The following is a 15,000-nucleotide window of genomic DNA, read 5'->3' as shown; positions in this document are numbered from 1 at the left end:
TAAAAAAAGCATGTCATTGATTGTCATTCAAACCTCAAGAGCGCGTGGAGAAAGTGTTCCGGTTTACATTCGGCAAATCGAAATGAACGGCTAAAATTAACCTATCGTCTGGTTTCATGCGGGAGATCACGTGCGCACGCAAATTTCTTCGTACGGGAATTTTATGAAGTGAAGGCGGCTACAGATCATTTCCTTTGTCTAGTTCATGTTCGTAGGCGCAAATTGCAAACGTAATACTTGGAGGAACGTTTCCACTAATCTACAGGGGCTCTCTCATTTCTCCGATTGCTCGCAAACACATTGCATTGCTAGTCGTGACGTTTCACAGTGACGTTTCACCATGCCCGTCGAAGTTGATTACCAGTACCGCGCCAGCGTCGACCGGCCGGCGAAGCGACGAACTCAGCAGCGCATGCGCGAGGCCCTACAACACCCCAACCGAGCTACCCTGCTTATCGGAGAGAGCGAGTGCGCGTGAACGCGGGCTCGTCTGACGATCTGGATTAAAGAAAAAAAAAAAGTGTGTCCGAGATATTGACAAAGACAAGTGGTCGCTGTCGCTCTGAGTCTTAGCGCGTTATAGAAAACGTGGGATGGCGGTGCTTCCTCGAGGGTCTAAAAGTACAATCTTCGAACTAGCGCTCCCGGCGGAACGTGGAGCTAGCATCCTTCTTCTTGGAACGGTTTGCAATGGACTGCTTGAATGTGCCGACCACGCGTCACGGGTCGCGTATAGAGCCAACGTTTGGCAAGAACGCGTCTAGCACAACCGATCGCGGTTGCGATAACCCATCGTTGGTAGCGAAAAAAAGAAAGAAAGAAAAAAAAACACCTACCCGCAGCTTGTTAGCAGTAACCGTAAATGTGGTTCTAAATATAGGTTCGCTGGTCACTGAAACTTTCTCATAACGCACACCACTGTAGTCCAAAAAGAACAAAGCACGCACAATGGATATGATACAGCCGTCACCGCATGATTTCGCGTTTTCCTTATTGCATTACTTTCGTGGGCATGCGCGCTAGGGCCACGCAGGCCAGGAGGCAAGGGGAAAAATAAATAAGAAATGATACGCGATCCTCAGCATTGACTTGGCTGATGTGGCACTCGCATTTATGTTCTTTACCTTAGGCGAGCGCAACGCGCCAACTGAACTCCAATTTCCCATAACGGAAATTCGTATTTGGCCATTTGGTTGTATTTTTGGCTGATGTTCGCGTTTTTCGCCCGAGCATGCGCTTCACTGCGCCGCTCGTTGCCCCTTCAATGCGGCTTCACTGCCCTGCAGGCGTGTTCTGCGTCAAGCCGAACCACCAGGCAAAAAGCCTGGGCGCCGCCATCTTGTTGAGAGCGGCGCCGGGGACACAATCGCGCCTAGCTCATTGAGTTTTCCCCCAAAACTGAACGAAATAGCCTTATTTAAATGAGAAAGATGCCGCGAGTGCCGCAACGAAGGACCTTAAGGATTACCGAAGGGTAACTGAGGGCGACGCGACGAGCTTTGGAAAGAAGAATGATGGGTGTAGCGCTACGGGGGATAAGAATAGAGCAGATTCGGGGGGTGAGCGAACAAACGCGAGCTAATGACACCTTAGTTTAAACCAAGAAAAAGAAATGGGCGTGCGCAGGGCATGCAATGTGGGGGGAAGATCATCAATTAAGGGTTACCGACTGAATTCCAAGAGAAGGGAAGCGTAGCACGGGGTGGCGGAAATTTAGGAGGGCAGATTAGATTAGGAAGGGCGCAGGCACTAGACGGCGACCGTGACCGGGCTTACACGTGACCGGGGTGCTTGGAGAATAATGGGAGAGGTCTTTGCCCTGCAGTGGTCGTAGCCAGCAGGATGATGATGACGAAAAGGTAGCAACAGGTATTCATAACATACAGGTTGGAAAGCTGAGGCACCTCTGAACCCTTGAATATATTTCGCCACACTTGGCCATACGACAAGTTTGTTTTCGAGGCGCTCGGTCCCACTGCAGCGAAAATGTTGCCGGAAATCGGGCACTCCATTTTTGTTTCATAGGGAACCTTTCTTCCACTAGGGCAGCGGATTTTCGCAGGGCGAGCTTGCTGTCGTTTACGGATCAAAGCGATAGTGAACTCCAAAATGCAGTGTTGGCTTTGAGTGGGACTTACATTGATTGCAAAACCCACGGCTAATCACCCTTCCCCCCCCCCCCCCAAGTGGCTCATTACAGCAGACAATCGTTCAGAAACACCGGCATCGTTGCGTATAGTATGGGAATGGTGCGTGTCACGTGAGTGCTCGCTTCGAGCTTGTGTTCTTCATTTTGATTGAATGAAGTCTCACCTAAGTGAGCGGGGGCCGATCCCGGAGGTAGTGCAATACCGGGCCGACCTGCGGCGGAGGTGAAGCAGGCTTCAAGCACTCCGCCAACTTCCAAAAATAGGTTTAATATCGTGGATCCATATAGAACCCGTATCAGATATTAAGCTGATAAGAACAGAGTTTTTATTCATGCTAGTTACAGAACATCAAAAAATACAAGTTACAGAACCAAGGAGAAAACGAATAAAAGGTGTATAATCTAAAAACGCAAACAAATGGCTAAAAAAACTAGTTAGTGGTGTTAGTAATAAAAGACTAAAACTGTAAAGGTGTAAAACAGTGCAAAAAATGGCGCTTCTCTAAAAACATAAGATCATTAAGAGGTGCCGACATGGGCTCTAAAAATCTTTGTAGAGGCGCTTATTGTGTCACTGATGCACAGGCGTTTAAGTGTCCGTAGGTATGACCTACTGCACAGCCTGCGCATCACCCGGTCGTTCCCCACATCCCAGCTGCCAAGGCAGCCGACGACCACCGCGTCCACCGTCACACGCTGGAACCGCCGGAGGAGATGACGCTGTACAGGGGCGTACTTCTCCTCCTTAGCCTTCCGGGCGTCCTGGAACGCCTGCAGCCTGTTCTCGAAAGGGCAGCAGACGTCCAGGATGAGTGCCTCCTCTCCACGGGCCAGTACCAGGTCGGGCTTGAGTGATGTGTTGCCTACGACCTGGTTCTCCGCAATGACTGTAAACCGACCCAAAGCAGCCTTTTTTATTCTGGCGACGATGGTGTTATGGCGCTCCGTCATGGCCCGGCTCTGCCGCATGCAATGGCAAAGTACATGCGGCAGTGTCTCCTCCCCATACCCGCAGCGTCTGCATCTTTTGTCCGCCGCGGGTGCCCAGAGTCTTGTGGCGTTGAGGGGGAGGAGATTTAGTCGGGCTCGATGAATGAAGCGCCAGTCGATGAAATGGGTGTAGCGGCCGGACCTCATGAAGTGTGAGTTTGCCGGGTCGGCCGCCACACACACCATCGCCTTGCCTTGGTTCGGTTTGTCTTGCAGAGATTGGTCCCTTTCGGTGGAGAGGAGCGCCCGGATTGTCTTGATCAGCTTGTGGCGGTTCCTCGCTGACACAGAGGCCTCCCCGCAGTTGATGCGGGCTCCATGCTCCAACAGCTCCCAGGCGACGGAGAGGCGACGGGAGGCTTTGCGGGCCTCCGTCCACACAGACTGGACCTGTGTGGACGTTTGCCGAAAGTCGCCCTCCGTCTCGCCTGAGAGGTAGGCCTCCATGTCCTCGGTGTTCGCGGGTCGTCTCAGCCGCCTTGACACTACGCCCTCGAGCTCTCCTGCTGCACGCTCCCGGACCTCCACGTCGGTCGACGTCAGTAGCTTGAAGGCTCCATCCACCCGACAGATGTCGCTGAGCTCCGCCGCAAGTGGGATCCCTGCACTGCCAGCCTGTGAGCTTCCGTACAAGTATTCATTGGAAGCTCTGGCTGGCACGTACAGGGTCTTCTTGATGAGCGGGCGGAGCTCCTCGTCCAGGCGTTGCCACTCTCCCTTGCTGGCAAGGCCCACCCGCATGGCAAAGTTGAGGGCTGGATACAAGAATGTTTTGATAGCATCCAGCCTCTGCCATGGGGCGAGCATAGAGGAGAGCAGCTTTCTGCCCAGGTGGATGGCCTCGTCGACCGTCGTCTCGTCCGGTAGCACCCTGAACCCCACTGGACGGCCCAGGAACTTGTGCCCCTGGAAGTCGCCAAGCGCCGGAATCGGGTCGCCACCCACGGTGAAAGAGGTGGGCCGTGTACCCACGGGGTGGCGACCAGACAGGTGTAGAGACCGGCACTTGGCGGCGTTGAGTCGCAGCCCGAGCCGGGCCGACAGGGCTGTTACACGGTCCAAGCGGCTCTGCAGGGTGGCGGGATCCGCGGCCAGCAGCGTCAGATCATCGGCGTAGGCAAGGATGTTGTGCTGCCTATCGCCTCCCTGTACTGCACGGATGACCGGGTCCACCACCAGGTTGAAAAGCAGGCCGCTCAGAGGACAGCCCTGTCTCAGCCCAGCTCCGATGGTGATTGGCTCCGTAATGCCAGCTGCTGCCACGACGCAGGTGGTGTTGGCGCGGTAGAGGTCTTCAACGATGGTAGCAAAGGCCTCCCCCGCGCCGGCGCCGCGGACAGCGTCGACGAGGGCCTGATGGGCGACCGAGCCGAAAGCGTTGGCAAAATCGAGGAACCCCACGCACAGCTCCCCACCTCCTGTCCTAGCATCATCCAGGCGTCCCTGCAGCACGAAGTTGTGTTCAAACACCCCATCGTGCGGCAGGAAGCCCTTCTGACACCTGGACAGTACCGCATGGTCGCCCAACCACCTCTGCAGCCGGGTGGTGAGACACCCGGCATACAGTTTGGCGATCGTGCGACCAAGGGCAATGGGTCGCCAGTTTGTGGGGTCCTCGCGGTCGCCCTTCTTGTATATCAGGATAGTCCTCGTCGACTTCCAGCTCAGGGGCGTGCGGCGGTATTGGAGGCATACGTTGTATACCGCCGCCAGGAACCTGCCCTCAGGGTCCACCTGCCTCCAGTGGTGGTACGTGAGGCGGTCCTCCCCTGGAGCTGTACTCTCGCATTTACGGAGCTTGGCTGCGACTTCTTCCGGTGTAAAGGGGCACAAGTCCAGTTCTTCGGTGGCTGGAAGCCTTGACCTCAGGATGCTGGTATCCACGGGTGTTGGTGACCAGAGGTTCGAGTAGTGGTCCTGCAGTGCGTGGGGGTCGATCGGACAGAGCTGGGACGGGCCTTCAGTGATTAGCCGCACTGCCCGGCGCCGGTTCCTTCTGTAGAGAGTTTGTATCTGCTGGGGGTTGTCGGGGTTCACCTCGCGCCTCCGTGATTGGCGCGAGTCCCCGACTGGCAGCCGCAGGTGTTTGGTTGCGGCTGCAATGGCACGGTCAAGGATGTTTTCGAACCGTGCCCACTCCCCAGCAGACTCAGGCAACCGGCTCAATGCCCGCAGCTCTGCCGTTTCGTCCGCTAAGGTCCACGCACTGCCCTCTGGTCGTGTGGTACCAGCATGTTCGTCCTGGGTCCCGAAGTCCTGGTTGCTTCCGTCATGGTCCTGCACCTCTGCCCTGCCCGGGGAGAGCTCCTGCATGGCCGCCGGCTCGTGAGCCTCGGAGACTGGTGCTCCCGGGCTGCCTCGGTTGGACGGCAGCGATGGTGTTGGAGAAGGGGAGGCCGAGGCCGCGGTCCGCCCTGACTGGTTTGGCGTCCGCGGAGAAGGTGCCTCGGCCATCTCGCCATCGCTGCTGTGTCCGGGTGTTCCCCGAGGTGCCACGGGAGACGGCTCCTGGTCGGCGGCCTGCCCGGTCGCCACTGCTGGTGTTCCAGGAGGGTCCTCAACGGGACCCTCGGTGCTGTCCTGCTCTGCTGCGGGGGTGCTGTCGCTGTCCTGCTCCGACGCACCAGTGGCAGCACCCGCGGCGAGATCACGCCTGGCCGCCAGTGCCGCCTCCCTCCTGTGCCACTGCTCGTGGTTGCCCAAGCCCCTCCTTGTGGGGAAGGACATTGGGCAACTGCCACACTGGTGTGGCAGGGCAACAGGGGGGGCGGCAGTCAAGTTGGCTGCAGCCAGGCAGGCGTGAGAGGCTGGTCGAAGCCCCAGTGTCTCGCCGCAGATGGTGCACACGTTGATGGTGCGCCGGATCCTGGTGCCGTGTTCGAGTTCCAGGTGCCGCTGGAGGGACTGCCGCCGCGCTGTCCATTTGGCCGCGGCATAGGCAGCTCGGCAGCCCTCTTCGCAGCACCGGACCGTTTGGGGCACGGGAAAGAACACCGTGAGGGTGCCATCCTCACGGGCCGGCTGGCGTTCCTGCCTAGGGGTGATGGGGTCGCCATCGTCTTCACTGGTGTCATGGGCCGTGCGGCCGTGGCCCCCAGAGTCCATTGTATGGTCTTACCTTCCGGACCCGGCGGCTCTCCTTAAAGGAGGCCAGGTCCGGAGGCTAGGGGGCCACCAGGGGTGGCAGCTAGTGGGCCGGGCCCATGACAGACGATGGCGAAGGCAGGGGCCAGCCGGTTGTGCCCCAGCACAGCACCAGTCGGGACGGCAGGACCAGCGGGCACCCCGCAGGCAGGCAGCACCAAGCAGTGGTCAGGCCGAGCGGGGCAGGAGTCTCCGGGGGGCGGCAGGCAGCGCCAGGCAGCGGCAGGACCAGGAAGCGGGCCGGTGTGGGTCGTCCAGGGGCCACCAGGTAGCAGCACGCGGGCTGTCCTGGAGGCAGTGCAGCAGGGAGCCGAGGGCCTGGAAAGATAGGGCTGGGATAGGGGAAAGACCTTGCTATGACCGGAGCAGGTAACCGGGCGCCTCTACAAAGATGAGTGTGTCAAAGGCCGGGCAAGCCAGCTGCAGTGACTACACTTTGATCTTAGCCAAAAGGCCGAGAAGCGATCTTAGCCAAAACTTTGATCTTAGCCAAAAGGCCGAGAAGCGATGTCTTTCACTTCACTCCATTGTACCACTGCCTTGTGGGTGCCCTGGCGACATTGGTAACCTCAGCAACAGCGTGGGCAATCTTATAAAACCCAGCCCGTCTAGAGACTCTATGCTCTCTATCTCGCGAATCAACTCGCGACGCCTCAGTCTTTCACTGTTAACGAAACGCCGTCGCGTAGAAACGAGACCCGAGCGCAAGCTTGTTCGCAAGGCAAAACCAACGAAGGCAACCTCGTAGAAAACGGAACAGGCGAGCGGAAAACACGCGCAAGGGGAATGCTTACTTCCGTCTGAATGCGACCGCTCAAGGCGGCTTTCTTTGAGGCCTTCGTTTCAAGCCCGTGCGCAAGTGTAATACACTACGCGCATTTCCCTCATTTCCTTTTATTTACCGCAAGGCCCACTGAAAGTTTTCATACGGCACAGGCCGGGACGGATTGCAACGTGTCGATTCGACCGCTAGAATTAGGTAGCGCGCCTCATGTACGAATGAAAGAGAATGAAAAAAAAAATAAATATAGAAAAGGCTGCGCACTCCTTCCAACCGGAAACATAGAGGGCAGGAAGATCGCCATGTGGAGCACAGGTGTTGTTAAAAAAGAAAGAAAGAAAGAAAGAAATAGCGCTACCCCATCATCTTTACCGTGTGCGTGTATACACACACACGCACACATATGCACGCGCACGCACGCGCGCGCGCGCACGCACACACACACACACACACACACACACACACACACACATACGCACACATGCTAGCATAGCTTAAGCACAGCTGGAAAGCTCAGCCTTGCGCAAGAAAAAAGGACCACGCCCTTTCGCAAGCCCCTTTGAAACTTTTAAATGAGAAACATGTGTACAGCGAGGTCGTTCGAAACTGGCGCGAAAACGCATCCGCGCCATCTGTGTGCGGAACTAGGAAAACCTACGGCCTTCGCCATACAGAAAGAAAGGTAGATGGCGCGAGCTAACGCTCCGTTGCATACTAAGAACGAGAGCTAGTGAATAATGGCAGAAACGTCTTGGGAAGAGAGAAAAAAACAACAACAACAAAAAAAAAGAAAGACACGCAAGTTGTTGGCTCGCGCAAGCATTCTATTTTACAGCGAGTAAAGAGCATAGCAACTTCTCACAAGAGCAGCAAGAAAGACAAGAAGAACGTGAGAGAGGGGGAGAAACAGGCGCGTTTCTTTGGAATGCAGAGCATGCTGCACACACTATGAAGTGCCAAAGAGACGGGGAAAGCAGATGGCGCGATTGTGTATGTCCTCAAAGCTTGAAAACAATTTCTAAACTACAAGGTGTGCCGAAGTCCGCCTACTCTCATCAGGTTGCTCCCGCCTCCAATTGCATTTAAATTAAAATTACAGTCGCCTCAGAGGCAGAGAGAGAGAGAGAGAGAGAGAAAATGTGTACACTTGCTTCGCGCAGCTGCACCCGTTCAAATTTTACAGCAACAAGAGCACTCCCGCAGGCACAAAGTCCGCTGCCGCGTCCGCCGGGGCGGAATGCACTCGCTTCCGTAAATTGTCGTGCGGCAGACTGCTGCATCGTAGCACACCTGAAACCGCGCAGACGTCAGCGATCGCCGCGAGATCGCTGCGAGCGCTAAAGTCCGAAACCACGTCCGCCGGGGCGGCGGGAGCTCGATACCCCTTCACGAAACTTCTGCGTGTACACCGCCGCACGGCCACGGCGGAGTCGCTGGCATCCTGCGCGCAGTTGCATTGCGTCGCGCCGGGAATCGTTGAAGCCCCACGCAGACGTCGGCGTCGGCCCCGACCTGGCTGCGAGCGCTCGAAGAGACCAAGTCCGAAGCCACGTGAGCCGGGGCGGTGTGAGCGCGACTAAGTCCGAGACGACGTCAGCCGGGGCGGCGTGAGCGAGACCAAGTCCGAGACTACGTCAGCCGGGGCGGCGTGAGCGAGACCAAGTCCGAGACTACGTCAGCCGGGGCGTCGACTAAGTCCGAGACGACGTCAGCCGGGGCGTCGAGCACGCCGCGGTCGCTTTTCCCACTCTTACTCGAAAAATGGCGAAGGGGCCGCGCTAGCGTGCCTTGAATCGGTGAGCGGCGGTACCGCGGCGATCGCGAGAGCTCAAATCGGCCGTGCCAAGGCCAAATATTGGCGCTCGGCTCGGCGCAGTACGCCGCCTTGTCGCACGAGTACGGCCCCGTGGAGGTCTGGTCACTTATCGCTGCTCTTATAAGGGGCCGTACCGCCCTGGCCGACGTTGTACCGTAGTGCCGTTTTCGGCTTGCGCGTGTTCGTGGTGGTGTCCGCGCACCGCTCCGCACTCGAGAATCGTGCCCACGACGACGCGAGCGCTCGGAAGAGACGCAAGTCCGAAACCACGTGAGCCGGGGCGGTGTGAGCGCGACTAAGTCCGAGACGACGTCAGCCGGGGCGGCGTGAGCGAGACTAAGTCCGAGACTACGTCAGCCGGGGCGTCGACCAAGTCCGAGACGACGTCAGCCGGGGCGTCGAGCACGCCGCGCGCGCTTTTCCCACTCTTACTCGAAAAATGGCGAAGGGGCCGCGCTAGCGTGCCTTGAATCGGTGAGCGGCGGTACCGCGGCGATCGCGAGAGCTCAAATCGGCCGTGCCAAAGCCAAATATTGGCGCTCGGCTCGGCGCAGTACGCCGCCTTGTCGCACGAGTACGGCCCCGTGGAGGTCTGGTCACTTATCGCTGCTCTTATAAGGGGCCGTACCGCCCTGGCCGACGTTGTACCGTAGTGCCGTTTTCGGCTTGCGCGTGTTCGTGGTGGTGTCCGCGCACCGCTCCGCACTCGAGAATCGTGCCCACGACGACGCGAGCGCTCGGAAGAGACGAAAGTCCGAAACCACGTGAGCCGGGGCGGTGTGAGCGCGACTAAGTCCGAGACGACGTCAGCCGGGGCGGCGTGAGCGAGACTAAGTCCGAGACTACGTCAGCCGGGGCGACGAGCACGCCGCGCGCGCTTTTCGCACTCTTACTCGAAAAATGGCGAAGGGGCCGCGCTAGCGTGCCTTGAATCGGTGAGCGGCGGTACCGCGGCGATCGCGAGAGCTCAAATCGGCCGTGCCAAGGCCAAATATTGGCGCTCGGCTCGGCGCAGTACGCCGCCTTGTCGCACGAGTACGGCCCCGTGGAGATCTGGTCACTTATCGCTGCTCATATAAGGGGGCCGTACCGCCCTGGCCGACGTTGTACCGTAGTGCCATTTTCGGCTTGCGCGTGTTCGTGGTGGTGTCCGCGCACCGCTCCGCACTCGAGAATCGTGCCCACGACGACGCGAGCGCTCGGAAGAGACGGAAGTCCGAAACCACGTGAGCCGGGGCGGTGTGAGCGCGACTAAGTCCGAGACGACGTCAGCCGGGGCGGCGTGAGCGAGACTAAGTCCGAGACTACGTCAGCCGGGGCGACGAGCACGCCGCGCGCGCTTTTCGCACTCTTACTCGAAAAATGGCGAAGGGGCCGCGCTAGCGTGCCTTGAATCGGTGAGCGGCGGTACCGCGGCGATCGCGAGAGCTCAAATCGGCCGTGCCAAGGCCAAATATTGGCGCTCGGCTCGGCGCAGTACGCCGCCTTGTCGCACGAGTACGGCCCCGTGGAGATCTGGTCACTTATCGCTGCTCATATAAGGGGGCCGTACCGCCCTGGCCGACGTTGTACCGTAGTGCCGTTTTCGGCTTGCGCGTGTTCGTGGTGGTGTCCGCGCACCGCTCCGCACTCGAGAATCGTGCCCACGACGACGCGAGCGCTCGGAAGAGACAGAAGTCCGAAACCACCTGAGCCGGGCCGCGGCGGGAGCTCGACGCCCGTCACGCAACTTTGGCGTACAAGCCACCGCACGGCCGCGACTGAGTCGTCGCCACCGTCCGGCTGGCTGCACTATAGCACGCCGGGAACCGGGAAAGAACCGCGCAGAGGTCGTCGTTTTGCCGCGGCGTTGGCGCGAGCGCGCGAAGAGACAAAGTCCGAAACGGCGTCAGCCGGGGTGTCGAGCACGCCGCCCGCGCCGGTCGCACTCGTGCTCGGAAACGGCGAAAGGGCCGCGCTAGCGTGCGGCCCCGTAGGGGCACAGAAAGGCGATTGTTCTGGAAACCGCGCTGTCCATAGGCGAGAGATTGCCGTTCGCGCATTCGGTCGACGCGCTGCGCTTTCACGACTTCGGCATTGCGCTGCCGACGTAAGCTTTCCATCTCGCTCGCGGCGCTGCGAGGCGGCACGATTTTCGCCAAACGCTCGTCGAAAGTGGCACGAGTACGGCCCCATGGAGATTTGGGAACTTATCGCTGCTATTATATGGGGGTCCCAGAGAGCAGTCGCCCCCAAAAGCGACCTGGGTGTTTGATATGCGGCGGGCTTCGTGCCCGTCAAGCGTGTCCCCGGTATCGCTCCCGTGGATCCCACAGCTGACGTCTGCAGCCTCATCCGCTTGATGCGTTAGGGGCTGGTTGTCGGACGACGCTTTCTCCACGATATCGAGTTGTGTTCCGCATCGTCCTCGGACGAGTCAAATGCGAAAGCGCCGAAGGCGCGGGCGTGACCCGTCGCCTGGCGGCTTTGCCGTCTCGGCTACGTTGCAAGTGTCGGTCGGTCCACCTGTGCTGCGGGCTCAAGAGAAACCGCAAGCCGTGATCGAGTCGACACAACCAGTCTATCGAGAATGTTGCGTGCTTCTTGCCGCGTGGCGATACCCGGCCCTTCGGGGAGGGCGCCGTAGCGAGCTCGAACGCCGTCGTCTCGGACTGTGCAAAGTGCTACTCTTTGCAAGAACGAAGCGTGCTGGGGCGCCTGAAGGTGGCCTCGGCATCGCAAAAACGGCGTCCGGCCTGCTTGACAGGCGGGACGCGCAGTTGAACGATTACCTGGTTGATCCTGCCAGTAATCATATGCTTGTCTCAAAGATTAAGCCATGCATGTCTAAGTACATGCCGAAATAAGGCGAAACCGCGAATGGCTCATTAAATCAGTTATGGTTCCTTAGATCGTTTCTTCCTACTTGGATAACTGTGGCAATTCTAGAGCTAATACATGCAGTGAGCCTGAAGCCCTTTGGGCGACGGGTGCTTTTATTAGACCAAGATCGATCGGGTTTCGGCCCGTATTGTGTGGTGACTCTGGATAACTTTGTGCTGATCGCATGGCCACGAGCCGGCGACGTTTCTTTCAAGTGTCTGCCTTATCAACTTTCGATGGTAGGTTACTTGCTTACCATGGTTGTTACGGGTAACGGAGAATCAGGGTTCGATTCCGGAGAGGGAGCCTGAGAAACGGCTACCACATCCAAGGAAGGCAGCAGGCGCGCAAATTACCCACTCCCGGCACGGGGAGGTAGTGACGAAAAATAACAATACGGGACTCTTTTGAGGCCCCGTAATTGAAATGAGTACACTCTAAATCCTTTAACGAGGATCAATTGGAGGGCAAGTCTGGTGCCAGCAGCCGCGGTAATTCCAGCTCCAATAGCGTATACTAAAGCTGCTGCGGTTAAAAAGCTCGTAGTTGGATCTCAGTTCCAGACGAGTAGTGCATCTACCCGATGCGACGGCTCGGACTGAACATCATGCCGGTCCTTTCTTGGTGCACTTCATTGTGTGCCTCGAGAAGGCCGGTGCTTTTACTTTGAAAAAATTAGAGTGCTCAACGCAGGCGAGTCGCCTGAATAAACTTGCATGGAATAATAGAACAAGACCTCGTTTCTGTTCTGTTGGTTTTTGGAATACGAGGTAATGATTAAGAGGGACAGACGGGGGCATTCGTATTGCGGCGCTAGAGGTGAAATTCTTGGACCGTCGCAAGACGAACTACTGCGAAAGCATTTGCCAAGAATGTTTTCTTTGATCAAGAACGAAAGTCAGAGGTTCGAAGGCGATCAGATACCGCCCTAGTTCTGACCATAAACGATGCCAACCAGCGATCCGCCTGAGTTACTCAAATGACTCGGCGGGCAGCTTCCGGGAAACCAAAGTGTTTGGGTTCCGGGGGAAGTAAGGTTGCAAAGCTGAAACTTAAAGGAATTGACGGAAGGGCACCACCAGGAGTGGAGCCTGCGGCTTTATTTGACTCAACACGGGAAAACTTACCCGGCCCGGACACTGGGAGGATTGACAGATTGAGAGCTCTTTCTTGATTCGGTGGATGGTGGTGCATGGCCGTTCTTAGTTGGTGGAGCGATTTGTCTGGTTAATTCCGATAACGAACGAGACTCTAGCCTATTAAATAGGTGCGGGGTTCCCAGCACCTTACAACCTTCTTAGAGGGACAAGCGGCTCCTAGCCGCACGAAACAGAGCAATAACAGGTCTGTGATGCCCTTAGATGTCCGGGGCCGCACGCGCGCTACACTGAAGGAAGCAGCGTGTCTTTATCCCTGTCTGAAAAGACTGGGTAACCCGTGGAACTTCTTTCGTGATTGGGATAGGGGCTTGCAATTGTTCCCCTTGAACGAGGAATTCCCAGTAAGCGCGAGTCATAAGCTCGCGTTGATTACGTCCCTGCCCTTTGTACACACCGCCCGTCGCTACTACCGATTGAATGATTTAGTGAGGTCTTCGGACCGATGTCCGGCGCGGCCTTTCGGTTGCGCCGGTCTGTTGGAAAGATGACCAAACTTGATCATTTAGAGGAAGTAAAAGTCGTAACAAGGTTTCCGTAGGTGAACCTGCGGAAGGATCATTACCGGATTGTTCGAGGGTGACGAGCGCCATTGTTTCTACCCCGTGTGGGTGAAGCAGCTCGCTGCGCCCGACGCTTTCCGCCGCTGGCCCCGCTTGGACGCGGGGACGGCTATACCCGAACATGCCGGGGATTGCCCGAATTTCGAAGGGCGCCCCGTGCCAAATTTGTTGCGCCCAGTGGACGCCGGCTGCAACCTTGGACGGTTGGCTTGGCCGCGCCCGCGGGTAGAAACGGCGTAACGCACACTGTTGGGTGGGCTTTCTGAAGTCCGCCTCGGCACTCTTGCGCGGAATGGGAGTAAGACGACCCGACCTGCTGCTCTTGCCCAGTACGAGGGGAACGGCGAAGCGTGCGGTCGGTCAAGGAACTGACGGTCGAGAGCTAATGCCGCTGCCGCTTAGTACACACGGAACCGTGGTGCGAGCGCTCTCCCGTCCTCCGCGGCAAACGCTGCCGAGTCTGAAAAGGCTGGCGGCTGCCGGTCGCTTCCTGCGGCGAGTGTGGAGTAACGACCCGACTTTGTTGCTGCCCAAGTACTAAAGGAACGGTGCGGCGCTCGGTCGGTCATGGAACCGGCGGTATTGAGGGTGCGGCTGCCAAGTACGGAAGGAACCGTGGCCTAAAGCACTCTCCCGTCCTCCGCGGCAAATTCCACCGCGCCCGAAAGGGCCGGAGGCTGCCGGTCGGCTCCCGCTCGTGACGCGCGAGGTGTCGAGTTCGCGGTTCAATGCGACGACGTCTGCAGGCTATTTGCCCGCCGCCGAGGGAAAGGCGGCGTTGCTGCGAAGTACCGAAGGAAACGCGGCTTTGCTACGTCGGAAGCGTTCTGCGGTTTGCGGACTTGTGCGCTTTGGGAAGGCGCCGCACGTCGAAAGAGGAAGTACGGACAGACGAGGGACTGTAATCCCGTATTCGAACGCACTTGCGGCCAGGCCCTTGCTGGCTTCGTCTTCCGCCTCAAGTAGACTTGTTGTGGCTCCGGCGCAGAGAGCCGTCCCTGGCACTGGCCGAGTGGCTTTGGAGAGCTGCGCGAGTACGCGCGCGCCAAGCTCTTGTCTTTCGTCTCGAGTAGGCTGTTGGATCAGCAGCGGTCATGCGGAAACGCGTGACCGCCGAACGAAAGAGCGAAACAGGAGTAGCGCACGCCGAAAGGCGCTCTTCGAAACCACACACAGGGAGACGCCACGTGCCTGAAACACTGGTTGTACTGTACTGAATTGAACAAACTATTTTTCACGACTCTAAGCGGTGGATCACTCGGTTCTCGGGTCGATGAAGAACGCAGCCAGCTGCGAGACTTGGTGTGAATTGCAGGACACACTGAGCACTGATTCTTTGAACGCACATTGCGGCCTTGGGTCTTCCCTTGGCTTCGTCTGTCTGAGGGTCGGATCACATATCAAGAGAGCCTTCGGCGCACAGGGAACGTGCGTCCGTCGACTCGTTTTGACCGCGTCGGCATCATGGACAGTACGTTGAGCGCTAAAGCCACGCGCCAGCAACCTCACGAGAAGGAGACGGTGGCGAGCCGTCGTGC

The 15,000-nt window shown here is 57.9% G+C and overlaps 3 non-coding genes across 3 annotated transcripts; 2 read left to right on the top strand and 1 right to left on the bottom strand.

Moving 5' to 3' along the window:
• Positions 1 to 2,318: 2,318 nt before the first annotated feature.
• On the bottom strand, positions 2,319 to 2,507 carry LOC139053713 (U2 spliceosomal RNA). The gene has a single exon (XR_011510718.1). It is a non-coding gene; the product is annotated as a U2 spliceosomal RNA (small nuclear RNA).
• A 9,141-nt stretch (positions 2,508 to 11,648) lies between these two features.
• LOC139053716 (small subunit ribosomal RNA) lies at positions 11,649 to 13,463 on the top strand. Its single transcript, XR_011510721.1, has one exon. It is a non-coding gene; the product is annotated as a small subunit ribosomal RNA (ribosomal RNA).
• A 1,237-nt stretch (positions 13,464 to 14,700) lies between these two features.
• Positions 14,701 to 14,853, top strand: LOC139053721 (5.8S ribosomal RNA). The gene has a single exon (XR_011510722.1). It is a non-coding gene; the product is annotated as a 5.8S ribosomal RNA (ribosomal RNA).
• Positions 14,854 to 15,000: the final 147 nt, after the last annotated feature.

The sequence above is a fragment of the Dermacentor albipictus genome, unplaced genomic scaffold, assembly GCF_038994185.2.
Source record: "Dermacentor albipictus isolate Rhodes 1998 colony unplaced genomic scaffold, USDA_Dalb.pri_finalv2 scaffold_168, whole genome shotgun sequence".
Taxonomy (NCBI): Eukaryota; Metazoa; Arthropoda; class Arachnida; order Ixodida; family Ixodidae; genus Dermacentor; species Dermacentor albipictus.
Note: the sequence above shows the minus strand (reverse complement) of the source record. Positions and strands in the feature narration are given on the sequence as shown.